Raw genomic sequence first — 25722 nt, 5'->3', positions numbered from 1 at the left:
TATATTGCGAATTCCGACCCCCATTTTTACAAAGAGGTCTCAGTTCGACAGAGTGAAGCCCGCCTGCCCCTTTATATTGAAGAAGATACTTTGCTCCATTAAAACACCAGGGTGATTCCTGTAGGACAAGGAGTTGCTTGAGAATCGCACCTGTACTGTAAAACTGCATTCAAGTACACGCCTAGAGAACTTGGTTACAAAATTATCTCTCTGGAATTGCTGTGGTGTGTCAATGAAAATTGTCGCCTGAAGTAGCGTTCTAGAATACGAGGGCACACGTCCATTTTGTTGAGTCGCAGTCTATGCCGACATCTCCTGAAAGAAAGAATAGTTGCGGTTCTCGGTGTTCCAAAAACACGCTGGTCTCTCACGGGCAATTGCTCTGTCGGACACGTGACTAAAGAACGCTACGGATAAAAGAAGCCGAAGCCAGAAGAAACCAGAATACCAGAGCGTATACGGGGCTCAAAATAGACAGGGTGCGACCGCTTCTCCTCGTGGTGCGCAGATTCGTACGGAAGAGACGAATGTGCACATCTCGCACGTTCCAGCACTCCGCGAGTCTCCCTACGCCGACCCGCGACGTCGACGGGGCGCATTAGGGCCGCGGCCCGCGAGGCATTAGCAGACACGACGGCGGCGTGCGCCAGGCCACGCTTCTGCGTATTCGTACATTACGCGTGGCCCGCAGGCATCCGCGAGATGGAAAAGACCGTGCAGAAGCAGCGCGCGCATAGTCTGCTGACAGACACGATCGCTGCGCTGTGTCGCCCATTCCACTCGACTCTCTGGGGAGTGTCAGCCAACACGATGCAGTTTCGCTTTGATATTATTATTTTTTTTTTTGCATTTATTCAATACATTACTGTCGCTTGCATACCGATGGCACTAAGTGAGAGACAGATGTAGTAAACCGTTGCGACCGGCCGATATTACCACACGCAACTTCCTGCGCATCTTCTTTGTAGTTTTATATGCGTATATATATTTTTTTATTTATTTCCCTGCTCCCGAGGCTCACACCAAAGGCAGTCCTTGTTGCAGCATAGAATAAAGAACAACTTTAGAGAAGGGAAACTGTACCTTCCGCAGTGGTTCGAAAATAAGCAGCGGCAGCGCATGGAACTTACCTAGGTGGACGCCAGAAGACGCTGCTAAAACAGGAAGCGGAAATGGGCATTTTCTTTTTTTTTAGAGCATTATTCAATATGGCCGCTTTTTGCCGGTGGTGTACGCTTGTATCCGCTCGTACGCGCCGTACTCGCCTCGGCTGCCGCGTAGCCGGTGCGTTCTAATTGCCAGGAGACCAAAGAGCCTCTACTGACACCCATACAAACAAGCCACAAGTGAGTGAACAGAACGTGCGACTTTATTGGCAGAAGACAAGCAGTGTATGTACATTCTCGTGCAATAACAGAAATAAAATTTGTATGTCGAGATACACTGGAATCTTTGACGCGAGCTCGTAAACGGCTCACCGTCGTCGTCACACATGGCGGTCTAGTAACGAGCGACAACCAGCGGCTCATGCAGATTGGTCAGTGTCCCGCCTGTTTGCAGCGGCAGTCGCCGTTAAAGATGAGCAACTTGCACTGCGAAACAATCGGGTGAACCAGGCATCTGCTGCCGCAGCCAACACAGCGACATGGACTACCCGGCATTTTAGCCTTAACTCCTTTCCAATCTCCACGTTACTTTTCTTTCAGAGGCCGCTAATGTGTGGCTCGCACTTGGTGTCCCACATTGTCTCAATATGGACAAGTCGCTTTCGTGGGCATCACCTTCATCAGCCATTTTTGCGGGCCTTTGCACCCAACTTCACACACGTCGGACCATGTAAGCACGTATGCCGGTCTCCGTTCGTGCTTAATCGCGGCCGAGAAAGGCAACAGGCACAATTTGCCCATGGCTGCAGCAGGAAAGGCTGAACGTGAACGGGGAGCACGAATCACGGTGTGTAAATTGGGAGTCTATGTCGCTGTGCAGATTGCAGGAGCAAATGCTTACTTCGAGAAACTGCTTTCCAGTGCAACTGACCAGGCCGCCACATCCGATAAGCATAACACGGCGACCGTAACCAAGTGAGATAACAGCAAAAATAAACGGCAATCATTCACCACTTAGTGTTCAGAGAATACGTTATACATTGGCTACAAACCATATGGCAACAGTGAGCATTCACATACACGGGTCTCTTAGGATACATTCAGCCGCCTACTTACAGGCATAATGCTTGCCTTCGTCGCATGTGGTGGTCTGGTAACGAGCGACAAACAGCAGTGCAAACAGATTGGACAGAGCGTCGCACCTGTTTGAACCGACAGTTGCCGTTGAAGATGAGCAACTTCCATTGCGAAGAAATCAGGTGATGCAGGCATCTACTGCCACAACCAACACAGCGAAATGGACTATCCGGCATTTTAACGTTAACTCCTTTCCAACCTGCATGTTTCTTTTCTGTCGAGGGCCACTAATGTGTGGCTCACATTTGGCGTCCCACTTTGTCTCAATATGGACAAGTCGCTTTCGTGGGCATCACCTTCGGCAGCCATTTATGCGGGCCTTTCCACCCATGTGGCTATGAACTTCAAACACGTTGGACCATGTAAGCACGTATGCTTGTCTCCGTTCGTGCTTAATTGCGACTGAGAAAGGCCGCAGGCACAATTTGCACATGGCTGCAGCAGGAAAGGCTGAACGGGGAGCACGAATCATGGTGTGTAAATTGGGAGTCTATGTCGCTGTGCGGACTGCAGGAGCAAATGCTTACCTCGAGAGACTGTTTTCCAATGCAACTGACCAGGCCCCCACATCCGATAAGCATAATACGGCGACCGTAACCAAGTGAGATAACAGCAAAAATAAACGGCAATCATTCACAACATAGTGTTCAGAGAATACATTATACATTGGCTACAAACCATATGGCAACAGTGAGCATTCACATACACGGGTCTCTTAGGATACATTCAGCCGCCTACTTACAGGCATAATGCTTGCCTTCGTCACATGTGGTGGTCTGGTAACGAGCGACAAACAGCAGTACAAACAGATTGGACAGAGCGTCGCACCTGTTTGAAACGACAGTAGCCGTTGAAGATGAGCAACTTCCATTGCGAAGCAATCAGGTGACGCAGGCATCTGCTGCCACAACCAACACAGCGAAATGGACTATCCGACATTTTAGCATTAACTCCTTTCCAACCTGCATGTTTCTTTTCTGTCGAAGGCCACTAATGTGTGGCTCACATTTGGTGTCCCACTTTGTCTCAATATGGACAAGTCGCTTTCGTGGGCATCACCTTTGGCAGCCATTTTTGCAGGCATTTCCCCCCGTACGGCTATCAACTTCATACACTTCGAACCATGTAAGCACATATGCTGGTCTCAGTTTTGAGCAAATCATGGCCGAGGTAGGCCACAAGCACAATTTGCCCATGGCTGCAGCAGGAAAAAATGAACGGGGAGCACCAGTTATGGTGTGTGTACACTGGGAGTCCATGTCGCTGTGCGGACTGCAGGAGCAAATGCTTACCTCGAGGGACTGCTTACCAATGTAACTGAGCAGGCCCCCACATCAGAGAAATGTAACACGGCGACCACAACCAAGTGGGGCAGCAAAACCAGATTCTGCAATCTATCATTCAGTGTAGCTTGCGCAAAGACCCAGGCTATCGAGGAAGAAGAGCAACCATCAACGAGACTAGGAATATGGAAAATGAGAAAGCTTGCATTCAAGAGAGAAGCCACCCTGCTCTGCAAGCATTGAAGGCCAAAAACATCAAGAAAAGTAAAATGGTGCATAGCAAACAGTGTGTAGGTTAATGCAAGAAACATGTCGATGTTGCATCAGCTATTTCAGGAGAGGAATTGTGCATGACAACATGCACTAAAAGGTACTGCTACAGATATGTTATGCTACTAGACAGTGACTGGTGTTAAGTATCAGCAAAGAATCGGTTGACCTTTATGTTTGGATGAGGATGAATGATCTCTAACGAGAATGGGCAATGAAAAACCTTGCATTTATAGAAGAAAAATTACACTTGGCACAAATGGAATTGACATGGCCAGGAAGCTGATTAAGGGCAAACTGATGGAACTCTTTTGGCCAGCGTCGTCCGAGCTTGATCAGAAGTTGCAGGCGCACCTGAAGACGAAGAATTTCCATAAAGTCCTTTTTGAGTTACCTGGATGACTCAGCCAATTTGTCCGCGCTGGTGGAATGGTGGCTGAAGCTCTTTTCAGTCTTGACACAGTGCTCTGCAGACTTGATATCTCATGTAAATTCTTCTGCATGCACTTCTTTGTTCGTGGTGTAAAAGCCTTGCAAATTCAGCTCCAGCCCCTTTCTGTTGGTGTGGATAGGAGCTCCTGTGATGACCAAGGTATGCTTGGCATGGACTCTGTTGGGGCAGAATGGTGACACATGAGATACAGCACAGATTAGCCAAACTCATGTGTGTTTTCTTTTATGTTCGAACCAATTATACTGAACCATAAACATGAGCAAACATTCATTTCTGCTGCAAACAAATGACATGTATCTCAAGACTAGCAAGACAATACAGCATATATCAGGCATACTTATTTCTGAACCACATGTTGTTTACCTTGTAGTAGCAGCCAATGTCCACACAATGGCCTTGTTGTAGCAGGCAGCAGCTTCTGTTTAGTGTGTGGAGTGTGTTGCTTTATACTGGTGCCATCCTCATTACTGCATGTCTGGAACAGAAATTTTGACTGAATCAGAAATTGAAAAAAGCACAATTTTGCAATATGAAATGCAAAAAGGTGTGACATATATATTGTAATGGTTTGCGACTACAGAACACATGCAAATATACCCTGTCTGTTCTAGGGCGCTTAAGCAACACGTTAAATAAATATTGCTATTGTCCATAAATTTATGCCTGCCTAACTATACAATGCATGTAAACAGTTTAAGTATTATTAAGATCACAAATGAGAACATTTGTGCGTTCATTTATACACTGGAAGAGATCACACTGCTGGTTCCACAGGCAAATACATGAAAGTCATGAAGCTATTAGAACTGATGCATTACTTTTCTGCACGAACGTGATGCACTGCTGCACTACTGCAAAAATAAATGCCCTACGGTAAACCAAACTGAACAGCAAGAACATTTGGAACCAACAAGTACGAAATATGAGTGAATTATCACGCTTGCAACTGTTTAATACATTAAATTCTGTACTTTCACATCATTTTACCAAAGGATTATTCGATTTTGTGGACGAAAAAAGTTACCGGCGGACTCGAAAATAAGTTTTATATGTATATTGTTAAGGCTACCCAGTCACCTATGGCCACGGCTACAATAAGATGAAAAATGAGGCGCGCGTTCCGATATCGCTCTTTCTTTCCCGATTGTGTGTGTATAACGACAGCCTCGCAAGTAACAGTTTATTTAGGAAACAGCAACGGAGGATCCCGACTGCCATATGCTGTGCAGGATCTAGTTCGTTAACTTGTCTCCGCCTGTAAGGTAATGAGACGAATATTACATAACGATTCAAGCAGCGGTGTTAAACGACTCACCGTTATTGCCGTTGTCAGCCGCACCAGAATCCAGCTCCCGTTTCGATGCAGACGTGTTCCGAATGGCTCACGACTGATACCCAACTTTCGGGCTTACATGTCCGCTTGCAAACACGTCACTTCACCCCAGGTTAAATAACGCGTGACACCGAAGCGCAATAAACTAGTTTTAGCGAAAAAGAAGCAACCAGCCTGAGCGCACGAACGAATGAATCCGTGCCGCCATGCACTCGAAAATACCGGTAAAAATTTTAAATCCAGGCCAGAGGTCACGTGAAAGATCGATGATGCTGAACGCTATTTGCGTTTATAATGACAAAGAAACAATAAACTTACTTACAAAGAATACAATATCAAATTAGCAATGATAATTTCGCCCTCTTTTTCATGTAATAAACGTACTTCGGTAATTGTAGGAGAAAGTTTGCAAAAAAAAATTGCGCTTATTACGGCGCCTCCAGCGGAAAATGTTCAAACTAACGTAAGCATCCCGAAGTGATATTACTATGCTGGCTTTGTTAGCAGCAGCGCGCGGTCGATTTTTTCGCCCTCTGTGGCCATTTGTTGAACTTGAGAGTGTGCGGGGCCTGGTTGCAGTGGCGCACGGTCGTGGCGCAACCCTTGTCCGCGTTATGGCGCACGGTTGCCAGGCGGTGTGCTTTGATAAGGACCGAAGCTTGTCGGCCGTAGCTAAAAGCACGGCTTGGTGTACTGCAGGTTGCAAGTGGGCTCTTGCGAAATTACTTCTCGGACCCACGCGCGTGTAGACTGTCGTTCTATTCGACGTCTTCTGTTTGTTATTGGTAGGAACGCAGCTGCGAGACACGCATAGATTTCGCTGCGCAAACATGGATGCTACATGGGAATCACCGTGTTCCCGTTAAGCTGGAGGATATTGACACGTGTCGCCGGATAAAGACAAGACCACGTGACAATATGGTGTACTCGGTACGCAGACTCCGTAACGGCCGAGAACCTATAGACGGAGAGAAGTTGACGTCCGGTCATTTTTCCCTTTATCTTTTGTATACCATCGAAGGGTTTCGTGTAAATACGCGCGCTTGATTATAGAAGAAAGTTATCGCCGTACGCAAATACGGATGCCCACACGCGAACATATGCACTGCTTATACTTAGCCCAACGAGTAAACAAACAAAATGACGAGAGATGACGGCGATGGTCGCTACAAATTTTCGCGTATCAGCGAGAAACGATTGTGTAACTCCACAAGTACGCTGCACGTCAGGCGATCCCAGCACTCCTATCATCACGTGTCCGTTATCACGTTTCATTGATGATGCCCCCGGATGGACCTCAATCTTTATCACTGCAGGAAAGGCGATGTCGGCCGCGCTGAGTGATAGTGGGGTAAGCGTACAGTGGAGGGCGCCACCACTGTCGGCGCGATATCGAGTTGAGTGTGCTGACAATATAGACAGGACTGCCCGCTGAACGGCATGGCTATTGCAACCAGTGAACACACTGAACTCCAGCGCCATGCTATGCGGTCAATATATATACACTTGGTTTCCCCACTGATTTCTTTTGCGGAAGGACCGGTGTAGTAAGGTACCGAAGCCTACGCCTGTTGATAACCTTCCTCTGAGACATCGAATTGGCGAACATTTGGAATAGAACCCGTTCTCAGGCGAGACAATTACCAGCCAACCACGTCAGACTAACTTCGGCTGCAGGAACTCTGCCACCACTACCTCATCCAATGCTCAAAGGCCAGCCGTGCTCCCCCAGTTATCAATGCTGCGCGGCCTATTCTTCTGGCTTCAGAGAGTAGTGCATTTTCTTGAATTAATTTATTTTTCATTGCTGTCTGTCTTTATTTATTTTCGCATCTTCTTTGAGTTCCTCTCTTCAGCGCATCGAGCCACTACATCCAGCTCAGAGTTAAATAATTGGATGAAAAGCTTACGCGCAATTTAGCACGTTCCTTATGCTACGTTTACATATATACCGGTGTCACACGTGCACTTCTATTGCGCTTTTTGCGATCTAACGGCCTTTGTGAACGTCTTTAACTCGAACGCCTCTTGTGTGTCTGTGCCTCCGTGTGTGCGTGTTTATTTTTTAACATTTTCCTCTCTGTCCTCTTTCTAACCCCCTATCTCCCATCCCTAGTGTAGGGTAGCAAACCGGAGACTGATATCTGGTTAACCTCCCTGCCATTTCTCTTTCTCTCTCTCTCTGGTCGCGATCGGGGCCGATCCTGATCGAATTTCTTGATCGCGATCAACAATGGTCGCTGCTACACGGTCCAACGATGCGGATCGAGTTATTATCGTTTACTGATCGTCGGCCACTCTCAAAATTACATAATCACTTGGCTACAAATTCAGATGTACAACATGCGGTTAAATTTGGACAATACTTCAATTTTACAGCTTACTATTGCTGGTAAAAAGGTTAATAAAAATTTTTTATTGAGCTCTCATCGCATTTTGTTCTTAGCGTTTTCAGAATATGCGCCAGAGGGGGCATACGTCCCCCTGCAATAGCAATCAAGAGGCCTGATCGCGATTGTCCGCATCCGGATCCCGCAAGATCGCGATCGCAAATGACGGTGTAGCAACACTCGATCCGGATCAATCTCAATCCCGATCGGCCCCAATCGCAAACAAGTGTACATGTGACACCGGTATCACAGACCCTTTTCGCACGCCCCCGTGGGTGCCGCCATGTGTGATCACGCGGCGGCGTGTCATTGCTGGCCTCAGCCGGCCCCCGCTGCCTCTGTTTACAATGGTGGCGCACGACGCCGGTGCAAAGAGGAAGCCCCTGTTTCGACGTTTGTCGCCGACAGCGACTGCGTGACACGCACGAAACTTCGGCCAAAGTTTCAGAAGGCATGTAAATGTCACTTATTCATCCTTCCGAGCTCGTTACTGCTTGTCCGCATGGTATGAGCAGTGCCGCACGGTGCATGTACTAAGAGACAGGGCTAGAAATCGTTTTTCAAGACATATTAGTACGCACTTTCAGCCGCTGCATTAAATAATGATCACTGTCATCCGCTCTTTTTTTTTCTTTTTTTATTGTCAGTTCCTTGTAAGCCACAGTTATTCACTTTTCGGTTCTTTAATGTGTTTTTGATGCAATGGCATCACATTATTTAATTTCTACGTAATCACTTGTGAATGTGTTGTTGGGGTCTCGGTGCTGACGCCCGTTATTGCGAATGGGTCGCAAGCCCCAAGGGTAGCGTTGGCCTGGCGGCCTGAGGCACTGGAAGCATCCGAAGGTCCCGGCAAAGCAAGAGTAGACTGGTAACAGAACAACTTGTTTATTCTAACATAGCAAAAGAGCGGCCGGTCAGGTCGACCGAAGTGGAGAGACGGGAGAGCACGTAACTCAACAGAACAAATCGGAGCCTCTCTCCTGGCGTCCGGGGGCATCCGCGCCGGCATTACCGCGCGTTGTAGGCGAAACGTAACAGACCGCCCCGCCGGGGGAAGGAGATCCCGATGGTCAGGGGACTGCATTCGCTGTCCGGAGGGATGTCGCTCGATGATGCTCATAACCGAAGTCGGGCGTCCTTTGGCGTTTCTTGAGCGCAGCGCACAGAGAAGGCCTCGTTCTCACGTTCAGGTGCACACAGGACACTGCAAAGTGACTTCGGGAGAGTTGACTTTTTTGTTCTCGTTTCCGGCAAGCGTTAGAACTACGCCGAAAGTCAACCGCTCAGTCAGCAAGCACGGCACAACCCTCACTAAGCCCTGCCAGGCTCTTTCCCCTTTTATACTGCTGCCTAGTTCCTTACAGTAGTTTAGCAGCACTCAGAACGCGTCCACAAATCGGAAAATTGCACTAGAAAGCACATCATCACTTTGAAACACTACACAAAAGCAATAGGTTAAAAATCCTGCCTCAGGAAGAAAAACATCAGTAACAAGCAATTTTGAGGCTGATTCCCACGTTAGGGGCTTCGACTTAAGCCATCGGCGTTACCGTTGAGACTCCCCTTTTTGTAACGCACCTCAAAGGAATATTGTTGCAAAGCGAGGCTCCAGCGCAGGAGGCGGCCATTTTTGGGAGAGATGGTCTGCAGCCATTGGAGAGGGCAGTGATCCGTCTCAATGATAAACCTCGAGCCAGCTAGGTAACATGACAATTTCTGAACGGCCCACACGATACACGCACACTCTTTCTCGGTGGCGCTATACGCCTGCTCACGACTCGTCAGCTTACGACTAGCATACAGGACGGGGTGTTCTACATCTCCATTTTCCCGTTGGCACAGTACAACGCCCATGCCTCGCTCACTAGCATCACACTGAACAACGAACCCTTTTGAGTAGTCGGGCGATCGTAGCACAGGCTGGCTTGTTAGGGCGCTCTTTAGGGCGCTAAAAGCTCTTTCCTTTGTCTCATCCCAGACGACTGTTTGCGGCTCTGTCTTTCTTAGAGCATCCGTTAGGGGAGACGCGATATCAGAGTACCTGGGGATGTACCTCTGATAGTAGCCGGCGACACCTAAGAACGACCGAATATCGGTCTTCGTGCGCGGTTGCGGGAAGTCTCGCACAGCGGCCACCTTTATTTCAGAGGGGCGGCGACGACCCCGACCAATCACGTGTCCGAGGTAGACAACCTCGGCCTGTGCTAACTGGCACTTGGGAGCCTTGACTGTCAAGCCCGCATCGCGCAGGCGGGTTAGCACTGCCCGCAAGTGCGCCATATGCTCAGGCCAGGATGCGGAGAATATCGCTACGTCGTCTAGATACGGTAAAGCGAATTCTTGCTGTCCCCGCAACACTTTATCCATGAGGCTTGAAAAGCAGTATGGCGCGTTCTTCAAACCAAAACTCAAAACTTTAGGATGGAATGTCCCCATTGGTGAAATGAACGCCGCATACCTACTAGCCTCTTCTGTAAGTGGAACCTGCCAATAACCCCTGACAAGATCTAGGGTGGAAATAAACTGAGCGCTACTCACTCTCTCAAGGCGCTCCTCGATGTTAGGGATCGGATAAATTTGATCCTTAGTGATGGAATTAAGCCTGCGGTAGTCGACGCAAGGACGAGGTTCCTTGCCCGGTACCTCAACTAAAATCAAAGGGGAAGTATAATCACTCTCACCCGCCTCAATAACACCGAGCTGTAGCATTTTCTTTACCTCAGCCTCCATAATATCGCTCTGGCGGGGTGACACCCGGTACGCCTTGGATCGTACTGGCTCTGGGGAGGTAAGTTCTATGTCATGAGTAAGGACAGAAGTCCTACCAGGCCTCTCAGAGAACAGACCTTGAAACTCTTGTAAGAGCTGGTGTAGTTCGGTTTTCTGCTCAGGCGACAGCGATGCTTTACTTATTAAGTCACTAATGACTTGATCGGTGTCTTTCCTGTTCGTCACTGAGCCTAGTCCCGGAAGCTCGACCGGAAGCTCTTCGGGAACGTTTACCATCATGCACACCACTGCTTCCCGTTGCTTATAGGGTTTGAGCAGATTACAGTGGTAAACTTGCTGTGCTTTCCGCTTTCCTGGCAGACTCACCACGTAGTTAACGTCCGACAGTTTTTGAACAATCCGTGCTGGGCCCTCCCACTGCACGTCGAGTTTGTTCTTTAGCGATGTGCGCAATATCATGACCTCATCGCCCACCTCAAAACGACGGGCCCTGGCTGTCCGATCATAATAAACCTTGGCCCTCTGCTGGGCCTCTGCCATTGCTTCACCTGACAACTCCTGTGCCCTTCTTAAGCGTTCGAGGAGCTTAAGCACGTACTCTACCACGACTGGGTCGTCGCCCCTGCCTTCCCATGATTCTCGAAGCATGCGAAGCGGAGATCGCAGCGAGCGACCGTACACCAGCTCAGCTGGCGAAAACCCCGTAGCCGCATGTGGCGCGGTCCTTAATGCAAACATCACTCCAGGCAGACACAGCTCCCAGTCAGTTTGATGTTCAAAACACAATGCTCTCAACACGCGCTTCATGACGGAGTGGAGCTTCTCAACGGAATTCGACTGGGGGTGGTGCACTGAGCTGTGTAACAGCCTTACCCCGCACCTTTCGAGAAAGGCTGTCGTCAAAGCGCTAGTAAACACTGTACCCTGATCTGACTGGATTTCTGCAGGAAAACCAACTCGCGCAAATATGGACAGTAGTGCATTGACTATCTCAACTGAGCTGAGTTCTTTAAGCGGCACTGCTTCAGGGAACTTTGTCGCTGGGCAGATCACAGTCAAAATGTGTCGGTACCCCGTGGCTGTTACCGGCAGAGGTCCCACTGTATCAATAACGAGCCGTCTAAAAGGCTCCGTAATGATAGGTACCAACTTCAACGGCGCCCTCGATTTGTCCCCTGGCTTGCCCACCCGCTGACAGGTGTCGCATGTCTTCACAAAGTGGTCTGCGTCCCGAAAACACCCTGGCCAATAGTACTCTTGCAAGAGACGGTCCTTAGTTTTCTTAACTCCTAGGTGTCCGGACCACGAACCCCCATGCGACAAGCGCAACAGATCCTGACGATAGCATTGAGGCACGATCAGCTGATCGAACTCCACTCCCCTGCGGTCTAGATACTTCCGGTACAGGACCCCACCTCTTTCCACAAAGCGAGCATTTTTCTTGGCGATACCTTCCTTGACAATGCAGCGTATGTTTTCTAGGCTGCCATCCTTCTTTTGCTCGGCTATCAAAGCCGACCGGCTGACTTTTAGCAACCTGTTTAGTCCGTCTGACGTAGGCGCGATGAGCAAATCTGGAGACAGCTCTTCTAACCTTCCCGTGTCGGGATTTTCCTCTCCAGTATCTGGTGCCTTTAACGCTACAGGCTCAATTTTATTCAGTTCGGGCGTGCTCTGAATACCAGCTTGCTGCGCCTCTGACCCTTTCTCATCGTTCAACAACGTCGGCCCCGCAACTACCGCCTTTGCAGCGAGCTCCCGAACCTTCGATCTGGTTAAGGCCTGAACGCTAGCCTCACCAAACAAAAGCCCCTTCTCGCGCAGGAGGTGATCGGACCTGTTCGAAAATAAGTACGGGTACTGGGGGGGCAGCATAGATGACACTGCGGCCTCCGTCTCAAGTGCTCCGAAAGGTCCTTCAATAAGCACTTTTGCTACCGGCAGACACACGCTATGAGCTTCCACTGCTTGCTTGATCCATGCGCACTCGCCCGTGAACATATCGGGTTTTACGTAAGAGGGGTGAACTACATCCATTGTAGCTGCGGAATCGCGAAGCACTCGGCACTCTTTCCCGTTCACGAGGAGGTCTCGCATGTAAGGCTCGAGAAGCTTCATGTTCTCGTCAGTGCTACATAAAGACAAAAACACGACTTTTGTTTTTGTTTCTGGACACTGCGCCGAAAAGTGACCCGGCTTCTGGCACGTATAACAAACGCGCGCTTGCCTCGTCTCGAACCGCTTTCTGCGTTCGGCTTCGGTTGCCGCCGTCTCCGTACGTTCGGTCGGACTGCTTTCACTTGCATCCGAACTACGTGTGTCCCCCTTTGCTCTCATGGGTGTGAACTTCGGCCTCTCAAACTTGGAGCCAAATTCACCCTTTTGACCGTCCTTAGCTCCGCGAGCCCGACGCGTCACAAACTCCTCGGCTAACTCAGCGGCTCTAGCCACCGTACTAACGTCTGGCCTATCCAAGACCCAGTACCGCACGTTCTCAGGTAACCGACTATAAAACTGTTCTAGCCCGAAACACTGCAGAACTTTCTCGTGGTCACCAAACGCTTTCTCTTCTTTGAGCCACTCCTGCATGTTTGACATAAGCCTGTACGCAAACTCTGTATATGACTCACTTTTGCCTTTCTCATTTTCCCGAAACTTCCGACGGAACGCCTCCGCTGACAGCCGGTACTTTTTTAGCAGACTCGATTTCACTTTGTCGAAATCCTCTGCCTCCTCTCTCTCCAAGCGAGCGACTACGTCGGCCGCCTCGCCGGGTAGCAAAGTGAGCAAGCGCTGTGGCCACGTTTCCCGAGAGAACCCCTGCTTCTCGCACGTTCGCTCAAAGTTAACCAGGAACAAACCAATGTCCTCTCCAAGCTTAAACGGCCGCATCAGGTCAGTCATTTTGAACAATACTCGTTCTCCTGCACCGTGTGCCTGACTTCCATTACGAGCGCGTTCCATCTCTAACTCGAGACGCTTCATTTCCAAAGCGTGTTGACGGTCGCGCTCTCTTTCTTTCTCTTGTTGCTCTCGTTCTATCTGTTCTTTTCGTTCACGCTCATCTTTCTCTTTCTGTTCTTTAAGTTCACGCTCCTGTCTTTTTGCCGTCTCCCTCTCCTCAATGGTCTCAAGGCATTCCGACAGCTCGTCATCCTCAGCTTCTAACTCAAGAATAGCCCTTAGCAGTTCTGGTTTTCTGAGTTTGTCTGAGACATCCAGACCCAACTCTCTTGCAAGCTCCAGCAATTTCGGTTTGCGCAACGACTTCAAATCCATGGCTGCTCTGAATGCTGCTTTCTCTACTGCCTACTATTGTCTTGCCGCAAACTAACCCGGCAGCAACGACAACCACAATTACCAGCTCTGTTTCTGACACTAACAAAAGCCTGGCAAAACTCAGAAAAAGAAAGTCCCGCACTCACCAAACCTCGCAGCCAAGAATTCAGCGCAGTCGTTCCGCTGCAGGCAACCAGTCATCACACAGGGCTCGTTGCACTGCTCCCGGATGGTCGTTGTGCTGCTCAGCATACAGTCAACCGCATCTCTTCGCTGCTGGCCTCCGTTGTCGCGATCTCACCGCTGGCAACCAGCTGTTGGGGTCTCGGTGCTGACGCCCGTTATTGCGAATGGGTCGCAAGCCCCAAGGGTAGCGTTGGCCTGGCGGCCTGAGGCACTGGAAGCATCCGAAGGTCCCGGCAAAGCAAGAGTAGACTGGTAACAAAACAACTTGTTTATTCTAACATAGCAAAAGAGCGGCCGGTCAGGTCGACCGAAGTGGAGAGACGGGAGAGCACGTAACTCAACAGTACAAATCGGAGCCTCTCTCCTGGCGTCCGGGGGCATCCGCGCCGGCATTACCGCGCGTTGTAGGCGAAACGTAACAGTGTCAATTGCGCTAGATTTGTTTATGCCACGCTCCGAGCTTAAGAGAGGTCTTTAAGTTTTGTGGTAGCTTACAGAAAAGACGTAATATCGTTCGTCGCTCGTTTAAATTGTGGCTCGGCACGAAACGTTTAGCTTCGAACATTCTTATGGAACATATGAAAACCGCTCACTAGCAGGCACACTCGCTAATGACTGCACTCGTGTCTAATAAAATTTAATTAAATTATGGGGTTTTACCTGCCAAAACCACAATCTGATTATGAGGCACGGCGTAGTGAGGGACCCCGGAATAATTTAGACTACCTGAGGTTCTTTAACGTGCGCTTAAATATAAGAACACGGGTGCTTTAGCATTTCGTCCCCATCGAAAGGCAGTCGCCGTGACCGGGATTTGATCCCGCCACTAAGCAACCATTGCGGGTCATATCTGATACGTAACGGGTCATATCTCATACATGAAATGCGAAGGTTGTGGGATCGTTCCCCTCCTGCGGCAAGTTTTTTTTTTCATCCACTTTCATTTCCATCAATTTATCGTTTCTTTATTTCATTTAACAAGAACAAGTAATTTCGCCTGTGTTGTCCTTCGTGGTGTCAGTGTTTGTTGGCTTCGTATGATATGACTAATAAAAATCGGGCCCCTCGGTTAACCCTCTTTCTTCTCGTATATATATATATATATCCTTGCTTTCTTTCTCTCTATATATAGCAGTATGATGGACGCAAACAATTATCTCCTTTGATTTGGCACCCAGTGCACTGCCGGCCATTCTCCATTAGCGCCTGTCCTGCGTCTTTCTCGGCTGTTGTGTGGGTCTTCCAGAGCGCTTATTTTCCGTCGATCTGCAATGCACCGTGTAGCCCGTATGCAGGTGTTGTTAAACATTCTCAGTATGTCAAACGAAACACGAAAAACCACGTCACAACAAGTTTCTCGAAGACGTAATGGCTGCGGTTAAACTTTCCTTTTGCTTTTTAGAAGAAAGTCATTTCCTATGTAGTGTAATATTGTTAGATAGACCTAACGAGTCCTCACTGTTTTGCAGCGTCACACTGGGAATCGCTCTTAAGTGGCGTCTGGTTGGAACAGGTAAGAATTGAAGTAGAAGAAAAAGAACTATTCAGAGAGACTTATTTCACCGACTCAACATAGTTTACTCATTTTGTGCCAACTGCCCAATTCTCGGCCGATCCCTCACGGTGTGTATCTGTCATTCGTGCAGAGAAAACAACAATAATTCTGTACACCGTTCTTACAAAGCCAGCAGTGTAGGGTCCATCTTGATAAATCCTCCGCGCCGCGCAAGTATAGTAGCAATTCAATTTCTGAAATTTCAAACGAAACAGCAAAAAAAAAAGAATCGAAAGTATAAAATTTACTATTAGCACGAGAAATAATTGACTACGCATAATGACGTGCGCCGCTATATCTCTTTCGCTACAGCAGGAAGTAAAATAAAAGAGCAACGTTTTCGTACGCGTACCTTCTCCATCAAGTGCGTAACGCGAGGCGCCTAAAGATGACTCCGACGAGATTGCAATCACTTTTCGATCTCGCAGTACAGAATGACCCGGCAGACCAGCTTCTTGGTGTTGCACCGCGTTGCAGGTTCTGCCGAGCTGCTCCTTCTACTTCGGATGAGCTTCTCGTTTTTTTTTTCAATTTAATGGGACTCCAACGTGAAATAGAGACTTCTCTCAAACTCCAGAATTCAATCTTCCGCGAGCAGCCGCGGGGTTGTTTATGGGAACCCGAAACAAGATCAAATGGCGCGTTTTACAGCCACGGGTATTCCGTTCTCCTCCCAGAAGAAAAAAGAAATGCAGAGCGGCTATGATTGTGTGCTGAATTATGCAGTACGAGTTGAAAGGGAGTTACTCTATTTTTTTTTTCTTTTACTGCTTACATATATGGTGCTGACCGAGTACTACTGAAAGCCAGAGCCATTTGCCGGTTCAGAGGGATAATCTCCCGTACTAGTAACGAGTTTAGAAATGAACTAGTGAACTTGCTTGCCGGTACTCAGTTTAACCCGCAAAGTATACGCGTTTGCTTGTCGTCTTTATCTCCGAGAAAAATATCCAGAGATTCGACATTTTACTTCAGGGAGGAGCGCCTATGCCCACGCGTGCTCTTAACGCCGTTAGCACTATTTGTATCGCGTCTTCATCAATCACACTTGAAAGTTTACGAAATAAATAAAAGAACAAAAAAATATGGGGTTTAACGTGCCAAAACCACTTTCTGATTATGAGGCACGCCGTAGTGGAGGACTCCGGAAATTTCGACCACCTGGGGTTCTTTAACGTGCACCTAAATCTAAGTACACGGGTGCTTTCGCATTACGCCCCCATCGAAATGCGGCCGCCGTAGCCGGGATTCGATCCCGCGACCTCGTGTTTAGCAGCCCAACACCATAGCCACTGAGCAACCACGGCGGGTATGAATAAAAGAAGTGAGAAAGGAAGCTTCACAGATCTGAATATAGCGTCAAAACAAAATGTTGTCTATTAGGAATAGAGTATTTAATTGTTACTTTAAAATGTCGTAAGATGTTGTGGAATTCTAGAATTTATCAACATTATTATGAGATGAAATGTCGTAAGATCGTGTCACAACATCTTATTTTTATTTTACTTTTTTACTTCTAGTCATTCATTCTTTGTTTTTTGCAGAAGGAGGTGATAAAGTCCTACCACTGCTGTTAAATATAAAGAACAGTTAGGGTATGACCATTTCCACGCTCAAACCGTTTTTGGCACTTGTGTTACTGATGGTTGAGGGATTTAACACGGGGTGTTGGTGGCGGGTTGTAGCAACAGCCGGGGTTAACCTAGCGATCAAGGCCAGATTTAACATTGCAGAGCACTGAAATGGGAATACGAGAGAAGCCATAATGGAGGGCTTCGGAATAAATTTGTCCAGCTGGGGTTCTTTAACATGCGCCTAACGCTCTTCACACAGCCGTCCTTGCAAACTAACATTACTAAGTGAAAGCTATTCTGTCGAGATAAATATATATATATATATATATATATATATATATATATATATATATATATATATATATATATATATATATATATATATATATATATGCATACGTGTTGCAACTATTTCAACGTAAGCACTTCAATATCTTAGCAGTTGCTTTAGTTTGGCGTGATATGCCAACCTTTGCGCGGTCTGCATTAAAGGCGTTGTCGCTCGTTGCCACATGTTCCTTCCGTCCATCTCGCAACTTGGTTTTCATAATTTGCCGTTTTCCAGTTTCAGTTTCTTACGTGAGCGCTCGGTGCTTCAATTTCGCCTTCATCGAAGTGCGTCTGCCACGGTCTGCACTCGAACCCACAACCTCAGAAGCCGAGCGCCATAACTGCTGCGTCACCGCGGCGCGCGACTTGATTTCCTCTTTGCTTTGAGTTGAGGAGAATAGTAAACTGCGCCAAGTAAGCATTGGTACATGTTTGAAAGGTCGCGCCCTTAGCAATCATGTTATCACACTTGCGCCCATCTGTACCTGTGCTGAAAAAACAGAGCGTTGCGGCCATAGAAAAAAAAAACACCTATACGCAGAACGAAAGACGCAGAAGGGCCGGACAAAAGAGCTGACTTTCATATGACGCGATTTCGTGCTTTGTGTTTCCTCTGCTCACGTACAATAAGAGCATATGCCTAGTTATTACCTGAAACGGATTGCATGACATTGCGCCAATTCCATATTCACGCACGTTTCTTTAGTGAGACGCTTCTAAGAGTGCGAATTGAACACAGATACTTCGTAAATGTCTGCTTTTTCGAATGAAACAGCGCCGAAGACGAGACAAACAAGTGGCAAAGACTTGCGCCGTCTTTTTAATGTAAAAGACGTTTTGCAAAGACCCGCCTTTTGCGGAAAGTTTCCTTCAAAACATGTTGCTTTACCAATTAGCTCGGACACGGACCTTCGTTCTATTTTATGGGCCCATGAAATGGCTTATGCCCGTCAAGGAGCAACACCGTGCTTGGCAACCTGTCCGTGCTCTTGTTCTTGCGGAAAAACTTGCCTCGGGGCCCCTTGCCTCCAGACCTGCCGTGTGCTGTGGTTTATCAACACCACTGGAGAGCCTCGTGTGCTTGCGGTTTATCTGAGCACATTCTGCGATCGTTTACCTAGGATGATAAACATGTAGAGTAGGCGCTTATCGAAGCGCGCTCATTATCTAACCGGGCGACCACCTCTCAAGGCAGTGGAGGCTCAACCACTATCATTTCCTTTGCGTAAGAAAGGGGGCAATATTACATCAGATAAAATTGACTTCGTGCAACGAGCAAGTTCACCTCGATCAATCTTTCACGCTTTCTTGTTAAGAGGAATCTTTAAAATTAATTATATTATGAGGTTTCGCGGGCGAAAACCACGATCTCATTGTGAGGCACGCCGTATAGTAGGGGACTCCGTAAATGTTGACCACCTCGGTTTCATTAATGTGCACCTAAATCTAAGCACACGGGTGCTATCGCATTACGCCCCCATCGAAATGCGGCCGCCGTAGCCGGGATTCGATCCCGCGACCTCGTGTTTAGCAGCCCAACACCTTAGCCACTAAGCAACCACGGCGGGCAAGCGGAAGCTTTAGCTCGGACCCAACTCCAACTCCAATACATGTAAAACGCAAAAGCGCTTTTCTGAGGTAACCACTGGGCCAATTTTAATTAAATTTGTGGCTTTTGAGAGAGAAAGTTAAATTCTAGTGACTGCTGAAGCGTAATATCGATGTAGGGCCTGAACTCCTTATAAGATATCTTCAAAAACTGGTGACGTTACCTCGAGGGCATGGCTGAGCACGCACCTGTCGAGTTTCGGTATCGCGCGCCCAAGGAGCTCCAATTTGTCGCGCTAAAGCTGCGTTGGAATCGCAATTTTTCAGCTATAGATGTTGATTTGGAACATACGGACATATCGCTTCAATTTTCCTGTTGCGATGAGCCTTCTAAGTATAATAATGAAAAATTTATTAAGTGGCTTTCGTCAATTCCGCATTAGTTACCACGTCTCACCCATCATCTGAAGTCTGCCAACACTTACGCCCTAGGTTCTAGAAAGGCGCACTTCTATTTCGAAAAAAAAAAAGGTTTTTAAATATGAAACACCTGATATACATACGCGCGGTAACACGTTCCACAAGCGATTCCATTTTTGCGCTGTTCCTCACCACGCAGCGTAGCCCTCGTAACGAGCGCACGCAGGCTTCGTTTTATCAGCAAAGCAATGCTAAGCGAATTGCATTCGACTCTCGTTATCGTGTCTTATCAGCGGCGTGTGCCAATTAGCGCCACGTCGGCGCCCTCTCGCGATAATAAACAAAATGCGCATTCATGTTCGCGGTCGGGGATACGTGTATATAACCGCAGAGCAATGACTCCGTTTGCGCGTGCGAGTTGGAGCTATTATTAAAAGATGGCCCCGACACAGGACTCCTTCGCGCCGGTCTAGAGCATATCCGAGTGATATCCAAAGCGGGCGATTAGAAGGCGTAGTGTTGTAATAATTATTATTTTTTTATCAGGCGCAGGGGCCTTCCGCTGCCTCATCGCGCGCGCGCCATTCGCGCATGCGCACACCGTAAGCTGGCGTCCAGAGAACGCCAAGGCTGCGCACCCTAAAACAATCGACTTGCCAGTTGCGTAACCTTCTTCCGGAGACCTCGCGAGCTATCCTCGCGAGCACCTGTTTTGCCGTATGCGCCCAACGAACGCAAGTTTGCAATGCATCGATGCATTGTTCTCGCGAGATGCATGTCGCAACATGTTTTGCTTCTTACAGAGTTGTCGAATCTTGCTTAGCAAGGATAGGACGCCTGCTGGAAAGGGGGGGAGGGGGAAGGTTAGGGGGGGGGGGGGGTGAAACTTCGCAAGGAACATGCCGGGCTGGAAGAAGCTTGCTATGCTGACTTTTTTCGCGGTACAAGTATAGCGCGTGGTGGAGTCTGTCGATTATCAGCACCATTGCTCCCTATACGATGCGCAAGTGGCTCTGGATGAGACCTCCCGCTGCGGATTTCATCGCACTCTGGGAACAAAGAGCACGCCAAGCGTCAAGCGCCGGCTGCTTTCCAGTCCGCGTACGCATTTCTGTTGACCTCTGTCATTCGTCGCGGTTAAGACACGCTTGTTGCACGCAAGCTGCACGGTGATAAACAAAGAAAACGCTGCGAAGCAATAACAAGGACCTTCCGCTATCTTATAACTACGCTCAAGGCTTTCGCTTTGCGTTCGGATAAAGATCATTCGGTGGAGTTTATCGTAGCTGCTCTATCTGCACGCACAGACTTATTCACGCACATCACAGAGTGGGGATTGTCATCATTGTTGCGTACAGACTGAAGCTGACGCCCGCGCCGCCGCACCTTCATGAAGTCGGAATCTACAGCTTGTCTGGAAAATTTAACCCAACAAACAAGCGAATTTTTTTCTTACAGTGCGCAGCTTCTTTCGCGCTCGGCCCTTGACTATACTGTATGCCCGTAGGGGCGTAGCCCGAATGTGGGAGTAAAATCTTGAAAAAGAGAAAGGAAAAGAAACATCAGTGACGATTAAGCGATAAATGCGAGAGAAACGCCTTAGCATTACGTCGCACTTTTGAGGTCCCGGATCCATGATTCAAACCGCGCTCACCACATTGTAAAGTGTTGTTTAAGAGCTCACAAGACGCACGTCCTGCCTCTTCGAGCAGTGAAGTGCAACTGACGGTAGTCCGGAACAGACCATCGTCAGTTGTACATACATACATACATACATACATACATACATACATACATACATACATACATACATACATACATACATACATACATACATACATACATACATACATACAATGTGTGTACACGTTCTAAGCTCTCCCGTCCCTTCTGTATCCCTACTACGTGACCGGCTTCCCACATTTCACACACACTTTTTTCCACTTTGGCGCTCCTAATTAATCTTTTTTGTCCCCTCAAAGGAAACAGCTACGTCATAAAACAAGAGTAACGACTTAACTGTTAGTGAAGAGTAGAATCAATAGAAGTCGTGACGTGCGTTAACACAATAAAGTGATAGAGGTGGCAGAAATAAAAAAGCAGTACCTTTCAAGTCAAATCAAGAACTATATCGGCAGTTGATGCGTATTTAATTTCCCATACACGCGCGCACACACGCACACGCCATCTCTCTCTCTCTCTCTCTCTCGCTCTATCTATCTATCTATCTATCTATCTATCTATCTATCTATCTATCTATCTATCTATCTATCTATCTATCTATCTATCTATCTATCTGTCTGTCTGTCTGTCTGTCTGTCTGTCTGTCTGTCTGTCTGTCTGTCTGTCTGTCTGTCTGTCTGTCTGTCTATCTATCTATCTATCTATCTATCTATCTATCTATCTATCTATCTATCTATCTATCTATCTATCTATCTATCTATCTATCTCTCTCACACACACACACACACACACACACATATACACACGAAAAGAAGAAAAAAATTTATCTCTGCGCATGTTTGTTGTTTTTTGATCGTTGGAATTTATAACGAGTTCTCATTGTGAAAAGGTATCATCGTTCCGTGTTTCAATTCTGCGGCATCACGTGCGCTATTCATAACAAGATCAACGACTTTAAATCGCGTCTTATTCTGAAAGAATTGCGGGCTACCACCATTAATACAGTCACCCCAGCCCCGGAATTTATTGTGAACGTGATCGAGTTGCGCCATTCATAAAAAAAAGACATAAAAAGAACACGCCTTTAAGGCGCGTGATGCTAGCGTTCCCTTCTTGTGATTCAAACATCTCCTCGGTTTACTGCCCTTTCTCAAGGGTCATACCATTAGGAGTGAGCGGGTCTCGAAGTGCCAGCGCCGAGGACGACAAAGAACAATCTCGCTGAATTTTCCATCACGCAAACGACCACCGGTATCTGCGGGAAGAGCGGTTACGACAACATTCGTGGAAACCATCTGAATGCGCTCACTAGCGGCCGTTATCTTCCGTGGGGAAAAAAATGGAGAAGCTGTGCACCAGCCCTCAGTTCTCCCGCTCGAGCACACTCCTTATGAGACACTTTGTCCAACCGCTCGCATAACGCTTCGCGTCTCCCGGGGACGTTGACGCAGAAGGAGAAGATGAAGAAAAGCTGTCCACTTCCCGCAGCCGCGTGATTGAATATTCATACGCATTGAGCAAGCGCCGTCTATCGGCCCGCGTCGGCGAGGTATCGTCTCGGCTGAGCCTTTTTTCCGAGAACACATCTCCTTCCTATTCTCCCGAGAGCGATTCCTTTCCTACTGCGGCTGCCTGAGGCAATCGAAAACGACTCCTATACTTCGGCATGACGTGGAAGGTATACGTTGCGCAGACGCCGAGACGAACCGAGTCTTGGCGTGTATTTATGGGGTAACACCGTATACGTATAGTTTCTTCCAACGTTGTTTGTCCTACACACATGACGCCGGCGTTATAGTTGCTCTTGTGCCTCGCTTTCCGCAGAGTGGCCTTCTGTTTCTCGCGTGCCATTTAGGAGCGACCTCGTTAATAATGAACGCTCGGATCATCTATTCACGTCGAGGCATATGCTACACGTCGATACCCGGCGACGGTAAAACGCTCCGCTCCCCGGTCACGTAGCGTCAAAGCAAACATGAATGTACAACGAGGAACACCTGCAGACAAGATGAAGCGCGTGCTCGTGTCCGCCCATTTCAATTTCCTGCGTTAGATTTTATGCGCAGCTCGACGACATTGCCTGATTTTGTTACTTCCTTTCAGCCAGGCAACGCGTCGCTGCCTACATCTCTTTTTGCTTACATTTAGGCGGCCTGAAGCGGTGAAAGACGGGCTTCTAGTTCTTCAAGCGCTTGTTGCCATAAGGAAAAAAACTCGGCGACGATGATGAATTGGCGGGCAGTTGGGTGGGGGGGCCATTCGATCGAAATTTGTTTCCACCGTTGGCCGTTATATATGAAGTACTGAACAAATATGGCCAGTATTAAGCTTAGCGCAGTCATCTGTGAAAGGAAGTCTAATTAAGAGATGTTCCCGTTCATCTAAGCTACAACCAGCGCTTGAATGCCACAATTAGGCTCTTCTAAGTTTTCGCGGCGACCATAATACATTCGTTCGTGGATTCGCAGGTAACTCCAGTGGTTTTAAGGGTGCGGGCGTTCTGGCGTGCTTGCGTGTGTGCTGGCGTACGTCAACGGTGCGAATTTATTAAACGAACTAGACTAATTAATAACCATATTGCATTATTTTGTTACTTTCTTAATTATTCTCCCCGACCATCACGAGATATCGTCACTGTCATGAGCACCGTCCACACGTGCACCTAGCATCTGTATCTGCTTTCAAAGCGCGAAGACACCACCGAGACAGTGGTAAGCAAAATGGGACCGCGCGATAGGCGTCATGGCTTTCTCCCACAGATTTTCGGCCATCCGCTTCGCCCGGGGGCTGGTAGACAACAAAGCACGACTCGGGGCAACACGTTGTACTACAGTGTCATTCAACGCCACGATGGTCGGCCACGCAAACACCACGCACAGTGCGAGAGACACGCCCGCCCCAACGCTCACAGATATATGCGCCAATCTGTCTTCAAACAAGTTTGCGCACTGCTAAACGACGTGCTGTGGGTCGCAAAGTTGAGGGGAAAGAAAGACCTGGCAGACGTTCGTTTTCCACACGCTTTCCTTGCGCAGACTGCGAGACGCGGAAAATTTTCGGCCGGCTCACTATAGCCGCTCGTCACGCAAACACTGTCGTTGCCCCGGAGAAGTGGATATAAGCCACTCCCGCGAAGGCGCAAGTGGCCCTTCGATTCGAGTGTCGTGAAAGCTGTCAAGAAGGGCCACTCGTATCGCAGGCAGCGTAACCGCAAAAACATCTGTGAGAGGCAGGCGTCCTATCGGAACAAGAAACTTCGCGAGTGTTTGGCTGCGTTGCTTTTAATTTTGGACGCGTAATCAATAACAGATTTATTAAATAATTTGACGGCTTACCCGGTGCCCACAAAGGCAGTCGTAAGCATGAAATGTTGCTATATACAGCATTAGCATAATAAGTTACGTTACGTCTTACAAAATTGGTGAGCTGCAGCGAGAACTACTATACGCCTTCCGTTACCCTGCTTACACATATATACGCCATCCATCGTCGTCCTGAAGCTACCAGTGTTGCGTACTCCAGGGTAGCGTATCGTACTGCTGCCGAGTTGTAGCGACGCTTGCTTATCGAAGCTCGACCGACGTTACTATTGGGTAGCGTGGCGTTGTCGGCGGGCTGCAGGCATCCGGTAGACCATGGCGACCGGACAAGGACGAGACAATTTCTAGTGCGAAACTTGCACGATATATTCAAAGGTTGGTCAAAGATGAAGAGAAGAGAATGAAGTGTTCTAAAAAAGCACATTTCGGAGCCCCTTAAATAGGCTCTCTACAATCGTGGGAGGGATCTTGCTTCCGTCGACGGCACGTGACCGACACAGAATCTGATTCGAGGAAGGAGGGCCCCTCCGCCTCCGGTTATACCGAGCCTCTGGTTATACTGAGTCTGCTGCAAGGAGGAGGGCGTCCCGCCTCCGGTTATACCAAGCCTCAGCTCCGGGAATCGCAGACGCTTGTCCTTCTCTTTTGGGCGTTGCTGGTTCGCGGAAGTTACCCTGTAGAGCTTGACAGTTCTAGGAAAGGGTCCCTCTAAAGTCGCACACACACACACACACACACACACACAAAAGAGGCCTGTAAACACTGCGGGGCTTCCGCCAGACCGGCAGACACTCGTGATGACCATGGCGAATTAGGAAGGAAGTCAAGCTTCATTTTGATGAGGCATGGTGGGTGAAAGTCCTTTCTGCACGAGGTGCTAGACACCAACCGTAACAGAAGTCACGCGTCGTTTCGACGAGGCATGGTGGGTGAAAGTCCTTTCTGCACGCGGTGTCCATCAAGGCGTCGGCGCAAGACTGCAGTGTTCAGGGGTCGCAGTTACTCAAGTTACGCAGAATCTCAACAGCTTCCTGGGCGAGGACTACGACAAGCGTTGCTTATCTCGTAAAAGTCAAGCTCCAGGTGAAACGACCGTTTCACCCGGAGCTTGAATTTTTCTG

General features: G+C 48.2%; 1 protein-coding gene and 1 long non-coding RNA gene across 2 annotated transcripts in view; one reads left to right on the top strand and one right to left on the bottom strand.

Moving 5' to 3' along the window:
- LOC126535858 (cGMP-dependent 3',5'-cyclic phosphodiesterase-like) overlaps nucleotides 1-25722 on the top strand; it is a 206528-nt gene that overhangs the window by 113181 nt on the left and 67625 nt on the right. The window lies entirely within an intron of this gene.
- LOC129386125 (uncharacterized) lies at nucleotides 1352-6153 on the bottom strand. The gene is made up of 3 exons (XR_008613597.2): nucleotides 5566-6153; nucleotides 4614-4725; nucleotides 1352-4406 (listed from the first exon to the last, which is right to left on the bottom strand). It is a non-coding gene; the product is annotated as an uncharacterized lncRNA (long non-coding RNA).

Source organism: Dermacentor andersoni, chromosome 4 (assembly GCF_023375885.2).
Source record: "Dermacentor andersoni chromosome 4, qqDerAnde1_hic_scaffold, whole genome shotgun sequence".
Taxonomy (NCBI): domain Eukaryota; kingdom Metazoa; phylum Arthropoda; class Arachnida; order Ixodida; family Ixodidae; genus Dermacentor; species Dermacentor andersoni.
The sequence above is the reverse complement of the archived record's forward strand: the minus strand, read 5'-3'. Positions and strand labels throughout refer to the sequence as shown.